Genomic DNA, 19,372 nt, shown 5'->3' on the forward strand with positions numbered 1-19,372 from the left:
GTCCCCTTTATTTAGTTCAATTCTCTAAACCCATCATTCTCCAATTCCCCCACCCCTGACCTCTGCAATCCCAATTTATATTCCCAATTCCCAAACTCCAAACTGCTTATCAACCTCTGAACCCCACAACCTTCCTGAACTCTGGTCCACATACCCCAGCCTTCAACCCCCACCTAACATCCATTCTCCTGGCTTCTGACCACTTGCTCCTCTGGCCTCGGGCTTCTCCTTCGCCCAGCCAGATGATCCCTTCACCCACTCCGAACAGATGGCCTGAGAAAGAAATCTGTTCTTAGTTTGTCCATCTTGAGATGACCATCTCCTCACTACTCACCCCAGTCCCGCACCCAGCTTCCTGCAAAATCAGGGCCAATGCCAATGGGAATGGCATATGATTATACACATAGCAGTGTGACTGAGAAGTCCTCATGGAAGAGAATCTTTCACATTCCATCAGAACAATGCAACTATTGAGCTCTGAAATGGCCTTTTAACCTTTTAACCTGTTGCTCTGAGGTCAACACAAGAAGATAAGTTGTATGTCTTGCATGCTTTTATCAGTGGAGACACTGAGTGCAAGAATCAGGAAGCCATGTGGCAGCTGCATAAAAATATTGGTTAGTCTTCATTTGGAGGCTTGTGTTCGGTTCTGGTCGCCCCATTACAGGTAGTGGAGGCTTTGGAAAGGGTGCAGAGGAAGTTCACCAGGATGCTGCCCAGATCCAGGTTGAGTCTGTGGTGAAGAAGGCAAATGCAGTGTTGGCATTCATTTCTAGAGGTATAGAATATAAGAGCAGGGATAGGATGTTGAAGCTCTATAAGGTACTCGTGAGCCCACACTTGGAGTATTGTGTGCAATTTTGTGCTCCTTATTTTAGAAAGCATTTACTGACATTGGATTCAGAGAAGATTCACAAGAATAATTCCAGGAATGAAAGGGTTACTGTATGAGGAATGTCTGGCAGCTCTTGGGCTGTATTCCCTGGAGTTCAGGAGAATGAGGGGGGATCTCATAGAAACATTCCAAATGTTGAAAGTCCCGATCAGATTAGATATGGTGAAGTTATTTCCCATGGTAGGGGATTCTAGGACAAGAGGGCATGACTTTACGATTGAGGGACGTCCATTTAGAACTGAGATACGGAGAAATTACTTTAGTCAGAGGGTGGTAAATCTGTGGAATCTGACGCCGTGTGCGGCTGTGGAGGCCAAGTCATTGGGTGTATATAAGGCAGAGATAGATAGGTTCTTGATTAGCCAGGGTATCAAAGGGTATGGGGTGAAGGCAGGGCAGTGGGGATGACTGGAAGAATTGGATCAGCCCATGATTGAATGGTGGAGCAAACTCGATGGGCTGAATGACCTACTTCTGCTCCTATATCCTTATGATCTTATGATTAAAGAGATATTTAGATTAAATTCAAAGAGAGATTGGACAGGCTTGGAATATTTTCTCTGGAAGCTGAAAGGAGACCTAATTGAAGTTTATGAAATTATCTGTGTAAAATACCTCCGCAGTGTAGAAATGTCAATATTAGGCAGATGGCATTGGTTTAAGGTGTGGGGTGGAGAATTTTAATGGAAGGAGAGGGTAAATTTCTTTCATAAAGAATGGTAGGTGTCTGGAAGAGGCCTGCAGGGAAGGTGGTGGAGTGTACACAATAGTGGCATTTAAGATGCATTTTGATGGACAGATGAATGTGAAGGCTATGGAGGGATTCAAATCACATGGGATTAGTTTCATTTGGCTCCACCGTCGGCACAGGCATCGGGCCTGTCCCCCCTTCTCATATTCTTCTGGAGGCTTAAGAGGAGGAAATCTGTTCGACCGCGCCAAATGAGAATATAACAGCGTTGGCCAATGTCTACTGTGGATCAGGCAGTCAATTTACTGAAAAAACAAGAGCTTATTAAAAGAACAGGAAACTAACAGCAACGCTGTCATTGTTATTTGTCAGCTTGTTTCGGGTCAGATAAATGATGAACTAGAAGGCACAGGACGGTGCAGCTGCAGGAATTGAGAATGCTGGAAGAACTCGGCTGGTCAAGCTACATATGCGGAGGCGAAAGTCAACTTTCGGCTGGACACCCTGCGTTGGGATATTTTACCTCCACAGTCGCTAGCCAACCAGTCGGGTTCTTCCACCTGCAAATGGTGTTTTTTTTTTTGTTTTTGTTTGCTCGGTGAACTAGGAACCATGAAACGATTTGAGGAAAAGGCAGCTCTGTCAGCTCATACCTGGGCCATCCCCAGCCCTGTTCGGGTGCCCCTGAGCTGTCACGGTTGCAGAGTTGCAGGTGTGTTCCGTGTGTCAACACCGACGTCCGAGACCTCAGCTGGGTCGACGCGACCCGAAGTTAATGGCAGAAATGAGGGCCTCCACAATATAGTAAAGTGGTTTGAGAGGCACAGAGTATGTATGAAAGAGGGATCGAATTCCAATCGATGGCGAAAGATATCGTGGCCGGTCTGAAGTTGGTTATCTGTGGTCGCTAGGTGGCGCTTGAAGACTGTACAATGGGTTTCCAGCGGCGCCCTCACCGTGAGGAAATTTGGTTTTCAGCAAATTGTTTGCAATTCGGTTGCAGGCTGCAAGAAATTATTGACTGCTCGCTTTAGCCAGCTTTCAGTTAAATGGGGATAAGGCGAGGCTAAAGAAAAAAAAGTTTTGTAATTACTTAAAGCAGACATGATTTCTTCCCGTTCTGTGAATTTCCAGTACATTTACTCCAATCGCTCATTCAACCGGCCAATTATGAGGGGGCTCTGAGCGAAGTGACAGAGATTCTTTCGATTAGAAGAAACATTGTTCCAGCGACACGGGCAAAATGCTGCAGGAGCTCTGTTGGTCAGTCAGCACACACGGAGGACAACGATCAGTCGGCATTTCGGGCTAAACTCTTCGTCGGAGAGGAAAGAAAGGGGCCGACTCCAGAATAACAAAGGTGGGGGATGGGAGAGGAGTTGGTGCTGGTAGGTGAAAGGTGAATCCAGGTGTGGGGGGGGGGGAGGTAAATTGGTGGGAGGCGGAGGGGGATGTGAGAAGTTGGCAGGTGATAAGTGGAAGAGGCAAGGGCTGAAAAAGATGAAATCGGGTGGGAGAGGACAAAGGGAAGAAGGTGTGGGTGAGGGACGAGTAGTGAGGATGGGGAAGGGAAAAAAGGGTCAGAGGGATGGGTAAACAAGGGGAGTGGTTACCAGAAATTAGAGTGACCAATGTCCATGTAGTCCTGTTGGAGACTACTAAAATGGGATATGAAGTGTTATAAAGTCAGAGAACACCACTGCAGAGTAACAGATCCTTCAGCTCATCTAGTCCATGGTGAATTATTAATCTGACTAGTCCCATTGACCTGACCCAGACCATACCTGTATGTACCCATCCCATCCATGTACCTATCCAAATTTCTCTTAAATATTGAAATCAAACCCACATCCACCACTTCTGATGGCAGCTCTCTTTATGACCCTATCTACCTGTGGCACCGCTTTCAAAGAAATATAGATCTGTATTCCCAGATCCCTCTGTTCTACCACACTCCTTCTCCATGCCCTACTGCTCACCACTTAAGTCCTACTCTGGTTTCTCCTCACAAAGGGCAACACCTCACATTTGTTTGCATTCAATTCCTTCTGCCATTTTTCCAGCTGGCCCAGGTCCCACTGCAAGTTCTGATAGCCTTCCTTGCTAGCCACTACACCCCCAATGTTGGTGTCATCCATAAATTTACTGATGCAGTTTACTACATTATCATTTAGTTTGTTGATGCAGATGACAAACAGCAATGGTCCCAGCACTGATCCCTAGTCATAGACCTCAAGTCAGAGAGACAACCACCTGCTACCATTCTCTGGCTTCTCCCACAAACCCAATATCTAATCCAATTTACCACCGCATCCTTGATGCCAAGTGACTGAGCCTTCATGACCAAACTCCCATGTGGGACCTTGTCAAAGGCCTTGCTAAGGTAAATGTAGACAACATCCATTGCCTTGCCTTCATCAACTTTCTTGGTAACTTCCTCGATAAACTCTTTAAGATTGTTTAGATATGACCTAACATTTACAAAGCCATATTGACTAACTCTATTCAGTCCATCTATCCAAATACTTATATATCCAGACCTTCTACTAATGTCTGACATCGGACGCACTGACCTGTAATTTCTTGGCTTATTCTTACAGCCTTTCTTAAACAGTGGAAAAACATCAGCTATCCTCCAATCCTCCAGCACCTCACCTGTTGCGAAGTGTGTTTTAAATTTCTCTCCCACAAGCTCTGAGGGGACCCCTTGTCAGGTCCTGGGGATTTATCCACCCTAATTTGCCTCAAGATAGTAAACACCTCCACCTCTGTGATCTGTATACCTCACTGCTGTTTTGTTTCACTTCTATAGACCCTGTGTCTGTCTCCTGAATAAATATGGATGAAAGTATCTGTTTAAGATCTTTCCGATATCTTTTGGCTCCATGCATAGATGATCACTCTGATCTTCATGAGGTCCAATTTTGCCCCTTGCTAACCTTTTTTGGCTTCCATAGAAACCCTTGGGATTCTCCTTAATCTTGTCTGATAGAGCAACCTCGTGTCTTCTTTTAACCTTCCTAATTTCCTTAAATATTCTCTTGTATTTTTAAATATTCCTCAAGTACCTCATCTGCTCTGCACCTCCTTCTTCTTCTTAACCAGGGCTTCAATATCTCTCAAAAACCAATGTTCTTCAAACTTGTTGTCCTTGTCTTTTATTCTGACAGGAACTTACAAACTCTGTACTCTCAAAATTTCACTTTTGAAGGCTTCCCACTTACCAAGAACACCTTTTCCAGAAAACAACTTGCCCCATTCCACACTTTCCAGATTCTTTCTGATACCATCAAAATTGACCATTCTCCAATTTAGAATCTCAACCTGAGAACCGGACCCATCCTCCTCCATAATTATCTTGAAGCTGATGAGACTATGATCGCTAGGGGCAAAGTGTTCCCCTACACACAGTCCTGCCACCTGCCCAGTCTCATTTCCTAATAGGAATATTGCACTCTCTCTGTTTGGAACCTCTACTATATTGATTAAGGAAACTTTCCTGAACACATTTGACAAACTCTATCCCATCCAGCCCTTTTACATTATGGGAATCCCATTCAATATGTGGAAAGATAAAACTGCCTTCTATTACAGCTTATGTATCTTGAAGCATACTGAAATTACTCTACAGATCGGTTCTTCTAAATTCCACTGACTATTCAGTGATCTATAATATAATCCCACTAACGTGGCCATCCCTTTCTTATTCCCCAATTTCACCCATTTAGCCTCAGTAGCTCAATGTTCTTCTTCTACACTGTGCCAAGCTTCAGTACGGCAGCAGAGGAGGCCATGGATAGAGGTTTTAGCTGGGGAATGGGAACTGGAGTTCAAAGTGCAGGCAGAGTGAAGGTGCCACATCACTGCTTCTCTTTCCCTTTGGTCGCCCCCATGACCTTCCCATCACACCAGCCCGTTTCCACGTAGTCTGCGCTGAGCAAGTTGGACATACTGGAGCCTTATGCTGGAGGATCAACCTCATTATTTCTTCTTGACCCATACAAAGAAACCCTGCTGGGCAGCTGGAGGGGATCATCCAAAGGTCTAACCTGCGAAATATCACCGCCAGACACAGGCACTCATATTGGGCAACGCTGAAACAGATGTTTTCTTCGTTGAAGAAGCAACAATACTTTTCTTTGTGTGCCCTCTTATCAGTTTAATTGCAGGCACAGCCCACGTAAAAGAATATAATGCACAGCATAAAGGATAAACCCGTGGGCAGGCCAGCTTCGCGTTTGATCCTTCGCCCTGATCCATTACTCATCAGAATTCCAATAGCTCGCTAATTTGCTTTTTGTACAGAGGAAGAGGTTGGCACCTGGACTAATTCATCAAGACATCAAATCACTTGGTGAAGAGTGTGGATTAACCAAGGCATTGTTCATAATTCTCCAGCGAGAGATCAAAGCAGAAATTAGTGCTGGGAGATAAGGCAGAGCCGCATCCAGATACTTGAGGACGGGTGTGTTTGCACCACAGCCTATAGGGCTGTGTTGCATTTCTCCAGTGAGACAAGCGGGTTAGCTCCCTGTATAACATGTATTTCTACAAAAAGACCCGTTTGGAACGAATGAATCTCGATTACAAAGTATCACATACGGGCACGTCTGGAATTTGGTAAAGCTACATCCTAACGAAACAAAATGTGATCATGGTGATGCTAGGAACACGCTACAACCCGATGTGCCAGGACTGCAAATCTCGGACAAATTCTCTTCAAAAGCGACTCTTTCCCACCCGCTCCCCCATACACGCTGGCACCAGTTCCCGCCCGTCCAGTTCCGCTGCATGCTTCTAAGTACCAAGAGCTGCCTAAATACAAGGTGTGATTGCATCTTCCATTTTTGCGTCGACGATCACAGCTCCTTCACCAGAAATCAAACCAAACAAAAATAACTCGATCACTTTTTATCTTCCGCTGTTTTTTTTAAAACCGGAAAACAATTAACTCCCTGCATCAGTACAGTCCACAAACACCCACTTCTGGTCTCTGAGTTCTGAGAATGAACACTGGTACGGTAGCTGAAATTTCCTCAGTCATTCGTTCTGTTTGACAGCCGGGGATGACATTTATAAATCTCTTCCTAACTGGTTCTTTCCTCCTCCAAGTACCCGAGTTAACTGTAGAATTGTAATTTCGTTCGCCTTCTGTGCTGAGCTGGACTCGCTGCATTGGTCTCACTGATCCGTGTACAACTTACTCAGTTCAGTGATCAGACCCAGTTGTATGGTTATTACTCACTACCTGAATAGAAACGTAAAATGCTAGAATTCTCCAGTGGCTCCGATATCTGGTAAAAAAAAACTCATCATCACGAAATGTTAACTGTTTCTCTCCCCATGGACATTGTCTGATCTGCTTACTTCCAGCATTTTCTCTGTTTAATTCACATCTCCGACATATGCCGTTTATTCTGTGTGTGTGTTTTTTAAAAAAATAATTTGCTTAATGATAACCGTGTATTGTTATTCATTTTAAGCAGGGCTGGGGAGGTAGGGTCAGCGGTGTAGCAGTTCCAGAAAGAAGCTGAGAACCCGAATACCCTCCTGGTGGGGAATGGAAGTGTCGAGATACTGGATGCCCAATGTGAAGATGAGGCAGTGGCAGCCAGGGAACTGGAGGTTCTTAAAATGAAGAGCATGCAAGATGTCCAGATGTAAGCGGGAAGGGAGCGGACAAGGTGGGCAAGACCGATTTGAGATATGATGAGGTATGTTCAGCGGGCCAAGAGCAGGCAGAAACAATGAGCCTACAAGGGCAGTCACCTTTGTGAATATAGACACCGGCAATACGGAGCTGCAATCGAATGGGGCCAGGCACAGATTAGGCATAATCTGTAGGAAGGAACATCATGAAGGGTCAGGTGTGCTGTGATGCCACCATATGCCCAAAAAGCAGTGGGGGTCGTGTTTACTATAGCAGTGAAGGGACGGATCTTTAAACTGCTGTCAAAAATATCTTTAAAAAAACTTTGACTTCCTATTGATTACATGTTTGTACATGTTTTGGGGTGGGGGGAGGAAAGATGTTCTGACACAAATGGAACCCTCCAAGAGGACCACAACCTTATCGTGGTCTGGAGGCTTGTGTGCCTCAGTGATCCAGAGAGCTATGTTGGCTGGAGTCAGGGCTTTGTGCTTTGGCTCTTGGTAGAATCACCCGTGCCAAACAAGTCAAAGGGTAGAGGACAGATAAAGAGTAGTCCACATGTGTTCCTGGATGGGGAATTCATCTCAGGGCTAGCGACAGAAACAGCAATGAAGAATCGTTCTGCATTTCAGTGTGATGGTATTCCTGAGTCTCTACCCAGGACTTGCATGACTGACAGTAGTGAAAACTGAGAGGAAGTTACTGACACGGTGAAGGAAGTCTTGAACTCTGCCAGAGATGGAGGATCTTCATTGCTGTCCTAAATGTGAGCAGCATAATGGGCAGTAAGTAAGTATACAAATGGAAGGGTTGCTGCAGAAAGACACTGTGGTTCACCACCAAGAAATCCATCCGAACAAGCTGATGCTGGCAACAAAATAAAGACGACCTGTCATCTGAATCTTCTAACATTATACACCGTATAGGGCCAGATTGTTGCAAGACATCAGGGCTCACTGAAAAAAAGCGTCCAAATTAGGGGTAGGGACAGTGATGAGCAGACTCGATGGGCCGAATAGCTTACTTCTGCTCCTTTGTCTTATGGTCTTATGAGGGGAGTGAGAGGACAGGGACTGTAAATGTAGAGATAGGGGAGATAGGGGAAGAAGCCAGCAGTGGGAGTTCACATCAGACTGTTCTGCAGTTGGAAACCAAGGACAGAGACCTGACGTCTGTGGGTCCCAAAAACAAGGGCTGGTAATCTTTGAGGTTGGCGGGTCTTGGGGTCACAAGTCTAGGATTGGAGGTGCAAAGCTGGTTGGCAGGTTCTGAAGTCCGAGGGCCTTGATTGGTGAATCCTGAGTTGAAGCCTGGTAATCAAAGCCCTGAGATCACAATTGGGAGGTGTGAGGCCCAGAGCTGGACTCTCCTGTGGTTGGCGACCCCATCTGTGTGTGTTTGGTGGAAAAGGGGTTGCTTTGCTGAGCATTGTGGGAACCAGAACTTGCAGGCTGCCCCCAGCACATCTTTGTATTGCAGATGCAAAATATGTATTTCATTGTATGTTTCAATGCACATAAGATTAATAAATGAGAAATAAAAAATAAGTAAGGAGTAAATAACACCAGCCATTTGTCATGGGGAGTGCCAGCAGTCAGAACCCTGGTTTCATTTAAAATTTGGTATGTAGTCACCCCAATTAAGGGCTCAACTTAGAACTACATAACAATCTTTTTAACAGTTGGCAATGTTCTGTTATTGCTCAGCAATAACCCAAATGAACCCAGACATTAAGGGTCTGCGTCCGGTGGTGAATCCAAAAGGATGTATTTAGGGAACACACATCAAAGTTGCTGGTGAACGCAGCAGGCCAAGCAGCATCTATAGGAAGAGGCGCAGTCGACGTTTCAGGCCGAGACCCTTCGTCAGGACTAACTGAAGGAAGAGTGAGTAAGGGATTTGAAAGCTTTCCCTTACTCACTCTTCCTTCAGTTAGTCCTGACGAAGGGTCTCGGCCTGAAACGTCGACTGCGCCTCTTCCTATAGATGCTGCTTGGCCTGCTGCGTTCACCAGCAACTTTGATGTGTGTTGCTTGAATTTCCAGCATCTGCAGAATTCCTGTTGTTTGGATGTATTTAGGGGCTACCTGGCTTGCAATGGTGCTATGTAAAAGAAAACGAACATGTGACACTATAAAATAAATTTGCATTGTATATCTATGTGTATTTACATAGAGTTTGTGTGTGTGTGTATATATATATACACACACACATACATCGGCAAGTTGACAGTGCCTGGAGATTTATGGCAGGGAGTTTCTCCCTTTTGCTGCCTGCTATTGGGGAACTCGGGGACTTTGAGACTTTTTTTTTACCATGCCCATGGTTTGTTCTTCATCAAATTATGGTATTGCTTTGCACTGCTGTAACTATATGTTACAATTACGTGGTTCTGTCAGTGTTAGTCTTTGGTTTGTCCTGTTTTCTGTGATATCACTCTGGAGAAACATTGTATCATTTCTTAATGCATGTATGCATTTCTAAATGACAATAAAAGAGGACTGAGTGTTCTCATAATCTCATAATCTAATATATATATATATACAGTACCGTGAGGAAGTCTTAGGCATATATATATATATATATTGCTGGGGTGCCTGAGACTTTAGATGTTTACACAGTATTGAATTTGTAAACTTGGAGCGGACAGTGAGTTGTAAATCCGATGGGGGCAAAGGATGTTGGGAACAGTGAGGATGGAGCACCGCGGAAGGAGTGTGAGACAGGTGGACGGGTGGGAGAGCCAGAGTTCCAGGGTGGGGGGGGGTGAAAGGGGGTGGCGCAGGTGCAGACACACCCAATCCTGAGACACCAGGCAAGGTTGTCTGATTCCAAACAATTGGGTTTATTGATCATTACAAAATGTCTCTCTAGTGCTTCCTGCTCCCTTCCCTCTGTCTTCCGGGATACAATAGGGTCTTTTAAGAAAGCTTAGAAAAATAGAGGGCTATGCGGTAGGGAAATTCTAGGCAGCTTCTGGAGTAGGTTACATGGTTGGCATAACATTGTGGGCCAAAGGGCCTGTAATGTGCTGTAGATTTTCTATGTTCTATGTTCCCCTTTTCCTAACCATGATTAGGAAAATCATGCCCCCTTCCCACTCTCAGTTCTCAAAAGAGATCCATATCAGAATCGGGTTTATCATCACTCATATATGTCATGAAATTCGTTTTTTTTTGGCAGCAGTACAGTGACTACAGTACTGACAAAAGTCTTAGGCACCCTACCTATATATATGTGCCCAAGAGTTTTACTCAGTACTGTATACATACTGTATATCTATATATACAAACATACATACATGAGTATCTATAAATATAATGGCACAGATGAACAAAACTCAAAACAGTGCATCAAAACTTTTATATTTTTGTTCTTGGGAACTTACTTCAGTTTATTAGTTTGTAAGACATTACCTAGAACAGAGAACAGTAGAACATTATTGTGGTAGATTCGATTAAATTAGACTATTACACTACAGTGGAAGTAGAATAGTAAGAATTTAAAGGAGTTTCAATGAATTGCAGCCTTTTTTGCATTCCTGGAGGATAACTGGGGCCGATTGCGATTTGATGAGTTACCCTCAAAAGCAGTGGGCTGGAGAAGGTGGAAGGAAAAGGGGTTTTTCAGGAGTTCTTCTGACACGTTTCTACGTTGGTGGCAGGGTGAGGCAGGATTAGGACACAGAAGGGACCGCAGTCCCTGGAATCTCGAGGATATGCCAGACAGCTGCAGGAACTGTACGAGGCAGCAGCATCGATGCATCGATGCATCAACCTTGCATCGGGACTCACCCGACGCAGCATCACCACAGATGCTGCGCGACTCGCTGAGTTCCTCTGGCTAGCTGTCCGTTTATTTTTTTTCGGGCATAGCTTCATTATCAAACCACATGTTTACTTTTACTGCCCGTATTAATACAGTACTGCATCCACGCCGCATGAGAACTTGTTGGCTCACTCTTGGACCATTTATCCGAGGAGCTGCAGATTTCTGCGCATTTCTGGAGTTCTATTCCCACAAAAGATTGAGCGGGCGGAGACAGTTTTGTAAAGTAACTTTGTGCAATGTCCGTCACACTTGGTCAGGGCACAATAGTGCCAATGACTGGGCACAATAGTGCCAATGAATGAGAGGAATGACCATGTGCAATGTCCACTGTTCTACAAAAACGTGGACATTGTCCCGACAGTAGTTCGCAGCTCTGCGAAGGGGGCGACAATGCGTTCATTTGGAAATACTGTCTCCTCATAGATGGCAGGAAGCACAGCGCCAAGAAACATATTCATCAATAAACCCGCACACAAATGCGCTTTCCGGGAAGCTGGTTTGGGAGTTTAGATTTATGGCGATTCTTAATAGATAAATTCCGTAGAGATGGCCAATGAAAACACTAGATAAAGAATGCGTGGCTTGTATGATAAATATTTAATTAGCTGAAAGTCTCGGGAGTTACACATTGGCGGTGGAGGGGGTGATGGGTTTACTGCGGCGCAAGATAAACTACTTGCGGGCTCCGTTTTGATAAAAGGAACAATTCTTATTTGAAAAAAGATCAGGGACTTTACCGTAACTTTATCCATGAGAGACCATAACATTAATTCCACCCACTCTGTTGTACCGCTTCATCTTGAACTAGGTATAGTTTCGAAATAATGTCATCTCTTATACTATTTGCCCAGAGGAGATCCCTATTTCGAATCAATATAGTACACGTTACGCAGTGCATTTTTGCCCTCTATAGTGGGGAACATTTTATCCAGAACTTAGTGCAAAACCTAATCTGAAAACGTGGAGTAAATTACTCACTGAGTACCAGTCGATGATTACAAACGTTTTTGTTCTTAGTTCTGCTGTCCCCAATACCACTTTGTCAATTATTCATAATGCAGTCAAATCCGATCACTCTTTTGTCATGTCAGTCACTTACCGATGCCGTCCTGTCGATTAATCACGAATATCATATTGTGGGGTATTAATGAATTGACTGTCACTAAGACTGAATGTCAATCAATGTCTAATCTTCAGTGACCAATGCTGTAATGTTGGCCAGTCACATTATACCATCTGCAAGTATTATTACATTCGTATTAATTCTTAACGTCGCATTAGCCTCCATCATGGACACCAGACTCCCTGTTATCCTGGACATCTTCAAGGAGCGATGCCTCAAAAGGGCGGCATCCATCATCAAGGACCCCCATCACCCAGGTAATGCCTTGTCCTCATTTGGTACCATCGGGAAGGAGATACAGAAGCCTGAAGGGACACACTCAACGATTCAGGAACAGCTTCTTCCCCTCTGCCATCCGATTTCTGGATGGACATTGAACCCATGAACACTACCTCATTACATTTAATTTTTATTTTTGCACTACTTATTTAATTTAACTATTTAATATATATTAATGACGTATATATATTTACTATAATTCACGGTTCCCCCTCCCCTTCCAAAATCTATTGCATGGTACCGCTGCCGCAAAGGCAGCACATTTGACGACACTCCGGTAATATTGAACCTGCTTCGGATTCTGATGCTGCCTGGTCGGTTATTTGTGTCACACTGCTGTTAACACTGTTGCTATATTGTCATTTCCTCAATGCATTGTCAACCAAACATTCTTATATATTGACTCATCTTGAATTGTTAATTAAATCTCTTATAGTGCTAAAACTAATATTCTAGTCTTAATCAGGCGTGCAGTTTTTTTAACTAACGTCAATGAACAAAACAATATCAAAGGAAGATTCAAAAACATCAGCCATTCCTTTTGTATTTATTGACAGCCAGTCATACTGTACGTTGAGGTAACTCTTCATTATTTGCTAGATCTGATCATGTTAATCCATTATTAGCCCTAAATTTCTGTAATCTGCTCACCCCCCAACACTAAGTAAAAGTAAGCTGTGTGGAATGCAAGCCTTTGTATATTCGCTTTATTATTTCAGATTTCACTCTGAATTGCATGGGGAAATAGTCAGGAATAGTCCTTGGGAAGGCTGGGTCTTGTTTGGTGTATAATTCTGGAGAGATGCAGAAAGGGTTAATTCTATCCATTCCGCGCGCTGAGCCGGTGATACGTGACAGAACCCGCTCGCAGTCGAGGCCGTGTTCCCCATTGAAAGAACTAGTGGCAATGAAAGAATGACATGGTTTTAGGGATTTCCCTGGGAAATGCAATCATAACTCAAGTCTGATCTTCGGCGCCCTTGTTTTAGGTCTTTCTAAATTCAGTTTATGTATAAATACGACATATTGCAGTTCCGCTTAATATTCACCAGTAAATGAAATCCATCGGTAGTCAGGAGGTCGACCAACACCTTCTCGGTCAAGTTGCTTTCAAGAACCCTTCACTACAGAAAGATCTGCGCATTGGCAATGCTTGGAGACTTGCAAAGCCACTGCCTCATTACCTGGACAGCGAGCTACGGTTTCCGACACTCATTCCGGACCAAATTAAATCTAATACATTTAAAATGTTTGCATTCAATTAAGTCAGTAGGCTAGCACGCACAGATTACCCAGATGAGCTTTGAACGGGTCCAGTTTCAAGCTCAACGCTGGCTTCCACAAAGCTGCATTAGAAGGGCGCATTTAAGGCGGAATCCGTCCAAAGCGGACAGGTCGGGGGAAAGATCCCCACAGACATCAGACAGCAGTGTTCCGGACCGCTCCAAGCCTTTACACATCAGCGGTCCGGATCGCAGCCCAGGTAACTTGGTGTTACACAGAATGCATGAAATCTCCTTGCCGGCTACTAATAGCAAGGCGCTGTGTTTCTGAGTACCGACGGCGATACTTTGCAACAACGATCTCACAACTTAAAGAATCCTCGGGGGAAACCTCTGAAGATCATGCCGAATTAAAATTTCAGCACTAAGTGTAACCCCTGCATCCTTCTGTTGGTCAGAGAGGTTAATGCAGCATAAGATTGCGGGCGAGACTCCACTGAGCTGAATCGCGGCTAATCCTCCCGCGTTATTTCTAACAAAAGCAGGGGAGCTGAAGCGGAGGAAACAGATGAACCCTGGTTTGTTCCTCGCCCTAATGGAAGAACGCAAAAAAGTTAAAACCGGAGGACTGTGGCCGCTGCCAGTGATAGCTGAGGTGGATGTGGAGAGGGTTGGGGAGAAATAGGGACTCCTTTCGAGGGCGGTGTGTGTGTGTTGGTGTGGGCGGGAGCCGGCGGGGGGGGGGGCGTGCCTGGAATTCGCGTCACTTGGGCGGGAATGGGAGCGGGTCTCTCCCTCACTGACTCGTGTCCAGAGGCGATGGCGGGGAGTGAGGACATCACGTCCGCTGCGTTGCGAGCTCCGCTCTAACCCTCTGAAAGTGCCAGGCACAGCCGTGGACGCGGGCGGCGTCTAGGGGGATCCAGTGAGGAGGTCGCGGCGAGTGGGATAAAGGGAGTTCCGAGCCACTCGCCGTTCTACAAAGCAGCAACGCGTCAACTGCAGCAACTTTTAACAGTGCTGACCCCAGCTCAGGCGCCGACTTGACACCGGAGGGCTCAGCGATGGATAAATGAGGCAGAAAAAGTCCCGCGTTGTCTTCGTGTGAGGTGGTGAAGGAGAGGGACCTTCCCTGGGCAGTGAGCGATACAGCCCGCAGCTCTTCCACATTAGACTGAATACAGTCTCAGCTCCCAACTCGATGCTCGACCTCACGCTTGTCTCATCCTCGCTCGGTCCGGTGTAACCATCCCTCCACAGCTGGGTGTTTCTATTCGATGGGATGTGTTTGAGGAATTGCTCAGTTACGGACAGCGGACGCTCACAACCGGCAGAGACCCGCCTTCGATTCGCCAAGGTGAGGGAGATAAAGGTCAGAAGTTTCCCGCTTGAACTTTTCAAGTCCGTTGCAGCTGGGTTTGAGGGCGGGAATGTTACCCGGTGACCCGCCCGTGTTCCAAAAAAGTTGAGGCGACACAGCGAAACAGCCAACCACGCAGTGATCGTGTAAGTTAGCCTGAATGACACAGGCGGTGGAGGAACGCTAGGAGGTATCTCGCTTAGACCGTCCCCATTTTAAGAACAAATTTCTATATTTCCCAATTGTTGCTACCAGTCAGTTAGTTTTTGGAGAAATCAATGTTCCCTAGTGAGCGCTGTTCGAACATGTTTAAATATGTCTCCACGTTGTAGTGAGTGTATACTGTGCCCAAATGTGCCCGAGTGTTGGCATGTGCATGCCAGTTTGCGAGAACCCTGCTGTAATTGCAAATCTATTACGGAAATACTCCGTGGACCTGTATTTAATTCTCCCCCTACTTTATTACTTACACAGATTTCTTTTTTGATGTGGGGCTGGTGCAGTTGATTTTCAGGACATTCTTTCAAACTGCACTGGTTAGCTACAGACCTGACTTTTTTTTCTGGCGCAGCTGAGGTGACATTTGACGAAGAACCCAGCTTGGCTGAGCTGGACTAGGAAATCCTCCTGTTTCGAATGTGTGGAGAAAGCGCTGATCAAAGGTCACTTAGCCCGGCGGTCAACAGCAGACTAGCAGGGCCGCTGCAACTCACATATTGGAGCGCCACGCATATTAACACAAAGGCTGATTCTGACGGACAAAACGCTCCTACCCTGTTACTCGGTTGTGGCCAAAATGCAATTGGCACGATTGGGAAACGGGTTTTATGCCCCACGAGCCAATGGGCGCTCTTGCCTTCACTGAGCTCCCCCGAAGCGGGATTGTCAGAAAGCTTTGTGATGCTTCAATTTTCATTCACTGATGCAGTCCCCGCACTTCCAGCACCAATATTACCTTCAACCTTTAAGCCGCACTTTCTTACGGATTCTATCAACTGGGCTTTCTCTCTATTCTCTCGGGTTTCAGTGCATCGGCGCTCCGCACAAGCTACCCTTTGTCTCTCTGCGAGTGTCTCTTCAATATCTGATTTCTATTTATAAAGGCTACACTATTCACGTAACAACTCTCCGAGTTGGTTCGTACTCTGGGCATTTCACACAAGAGCCCCCACCCTTATTCAGCACCTCAACGTGTTCTCCTTTCCCCAGTTACACACACACACACACACACACACACACACACACACACACAACGTGTTTCTTAACCACTTAGCGTGCTCACTATGCCTTCCTGTGTCTCGCTTCTGTATGTCGAACTCCGCAAAACCTAGTATTCTCCTGACCGGCAAACATTAATTCGCAGTTTATTTTTGTCCGGGGCCCGGGGGGAGGGTGGTGGGAGGGGTCAACCGAGTGGATTTACATCTTTGGATTAAGCGCCTGAACCTCGGCTGCAACGCTTGAGCAAGTGTGATCATTACTGATCCAGCCTCTGAACGAGATGGAAACAGTGCCCTTTAAACCTCCTTAATTAAAGCCATGCCAATGTTCTAAGATTTGTCGGACTAGAATGGAATTGGCGGAAGAGGCTTGTTGTCAAATCAGGGCGAACGGGCCCTTTCCTCTGGGTGTTGACAAACCTACTTTTAGCAGCAGCTTGTCAGCGCTAAAATCTTGAAAACGTCATATCTCGTTATTCGGTGACCGGACCTTTCAAATGCTTCAGACAATAGCCCCACGCACTCGGTGTCGTGTCGAACCGTAGATACCGACATGAAGGTAGTTTGAGAACGAACGTGGCCCCCACATACATAGCTGCAGATAAAGTGCCTACAAAGTCGAACGTGCGCCCGCCACCTTCACAGCACAGAAAGCAACAGACTCACACATTTACATTACATGTTTGCCTTGCTATCGTACATATTCCAGGTGCCATTGTAACGTTCATACACCACCACTAGAGTTCCCGTTAGCCTTTTGTGATGCACAGCGCACTCTTAGAAGTTGTAATCATATTTCCTGTAAATGCATTGATATAACGGATTAAGTACTTGGTATATATTAATAAAATTATGGCTTTAGCTGAATAAAAGGCCATCGCGTGTTTAAAATTCTTGCCAGTATTATAGTTCCAATTGTTTCGGTAATCACTGCCACGGGACGTGCAGTCGCACTGCCTGAATACTGATGTTTCTTGGAAAAAGCGCTGACAGGTAAATCAATCAAGTCAAAAACTATCCAGTCTTAATCAGGTTGAGTGCCAAACTTTTCGGAGTGGATATTGATAGTGAAGGAGCTGTGTGGACCGGGAGGGGGAGTCGGATTGCTCATTTGCTCAACCCTCAAGTGTCTTTAATGACTGGACGTGACGTCCAAAGCAGTGCCAGCGGCGTCTAAAGAAAGAGAAGGGACGGTATGTGTAATTACAGACCCCGGGAAGGTCGTCATAAAGTTATTCTGCCGCTAATTGCACTATTTCGCCCTTCACTGCAATTGGTCCTCTTTCTAATCACAGAAACACGTAGCATTCGTCACCTCTGATCACTCAGATCGACAGTACTCCATCACCCTTGAATAATCACTTATACAACTGATCAATTCCCTGTCCACAGCACGGGATTCACAGAATGGCGAAAGATTTTGTCTTCAACGGAATTGATAAGTTTACATTTTATTTTACAAATTTTAAATTTATCCCAACTGTTTTATTCCTCTCCATAGATGCTGCCTGACCTGCAGAGTTCATGTCCAAAACGCACTCGTGTGTGTGTGTGTGTGTGTGTGTGTGTGTTGCTCTGGATTTCCAGCATCTGCAGAATCTCTTGCGTGAATAATTGTTTCAGTTCACTGTGCAGCTAAGTGTCAATACAAAGCAATCGGCTGTAAGCTTCTGGGTTAATGTTGCTTGGTAATTTACTTTCCACCTTCATCTACCTGTTGGGTTTCAGTAAACTGAAGCATTGTGCGCTAGGATGCTATCTGCATAATAGGCGTGGGGAGCAAACATCTTTTCAAATGCATTTTCTTCCGTTGTTTCCAAGTAAAGATCTAAATATTTGGCTGATCCGGTATTTCATGTTCCTTTCTAGAGAATCCAATAAAACAAACTTGGGTCATGTAATGTTAAAGCAGATAATCGTATTTTCTATATGTAGCGTCTAAAATCACCGATAAAATTAATTAAATTTTATCTGTTCTACTGCAGAGTATAACATAATATTTGAATTTTTTGTAGGCTAAACTTTCATCCTGTGAGTTAATATTAGGAACTTAGTGCTGTTTAAGTGATTTTTTAATTGACTCGCTGCCCATTCTCTATTTAAGCCGTTGCCGTGTAAATGTTTTCGGGTAGTGAGTGCAATGAGATCCACCAGAGGGAGCCAATGCTACATCGGTTAAAGGCTCAGCGCTAACATCAAAGAGAAACAGGAGCAGTTGGGCAGGTCGGCCATCGTGAAGGGGAGAAACGGAAAGATTAACGTTTCAAGTCGAATAATTTTCGTCAGATGGTTGATTTCAATAAAATCTTTTATTTGCATATTTTGACCCGTTTAAATTCGTCAGTTTTACTTGCCGTCAGTGGTTAAATCCAAAGATTTTGAAAGCATGGAGTTGACAATAGCTTTAAGGCCCATGTTTGGAGACCGAGAAGGACGATGGTGGGGCAGCAGCAGATGGCGTTGCTTTATCTGCAAATGGTCAAATGGGAAGGAAACATCTGAAGTCCAGAAGCTCAAATTATCTTTGGCTTGACTTGTGAACATTTCTCCAGACGGATGTGATTGTGGTTTCCATGTATTGCAAATATATCCGGAGAATAGTATGTTGGTCATCCTACAGTCTAACGTCAGAGTGAAGAAATCTTCCACTGATCCAACTCTTCCATGAACCCTGAAACAGAATAATAACAAGCCAAGTACTAATCCTTCGTCCCACCATGGCCTCAGTTATTCAAAGTGGCAATACTAATATTTTATACCACAGGACTATAACATCAAGCAGTGTTGTGCTGTATACTTAATGGGTGCTGAAGTTAGAAAGTCAGCAAGAGCCCTGAACATTAATATTCGCACTGTTCCCTTTAATGTTCAGAGGCTGGAAGAACACTGTTTCAAGTTCTAAGCTTATTGTGATCTGACAGCACATATATACTGTACAACCAAATGAAACAATACTCTTCCAGCCCCTTTACAACATGCAGTAGACAAAGCAAAATATTACCATAAATAAGTTAATAAAATATAAACTCAAAATGCACACTGTGCGCAGCACAGGTAAACAGTAGACAATACAGTAAACGTTAATCAGCTTGTTGTC

The 19,372-nt window shown here is 44.8% G+C and overlaps 1 protein-coding gene across 2 annotated transcripts in view; it reads left to right on the top strand.

Annotated features, from left to right (window-relative positions):
* The first annotated feature begins 14,831 nt into the window (after positions 1-14,831).
* tafa4b (TAFA chemokine like family member 4b) overlaps positions 14,832-19,372 on the top strand; it is a 360,145-nt gene continuing 355,604 nt past the window's right edge. The window contains exon 1 of one of the 2 annotated variants that reach the window (XM_063068393.1): positions 14,832-15,052. The gene's annotated coding sequence lies outside the window, so the exon portion shown is untranslated. The remainder of the gene's footprint in view (positions 15,053-19,372) is intronic. The other variant, XM_063068391.1, reaches the window with a different exon arrangement.

This window comes from Mobula hypostoma, chromosome 15 (assembly GCF_963921235.1).
Source record: "Mobula hypostoma chromosome 15, sMobHyp1.1, whole genome shotgun sequence".
Classification (NCBI taxonomy): Eukaryota; Metazoa; Chordata; class Chondrichthyes; order Myliobatiformes; family Myliobatidae; genus Mobula; species Mobula hypostoma.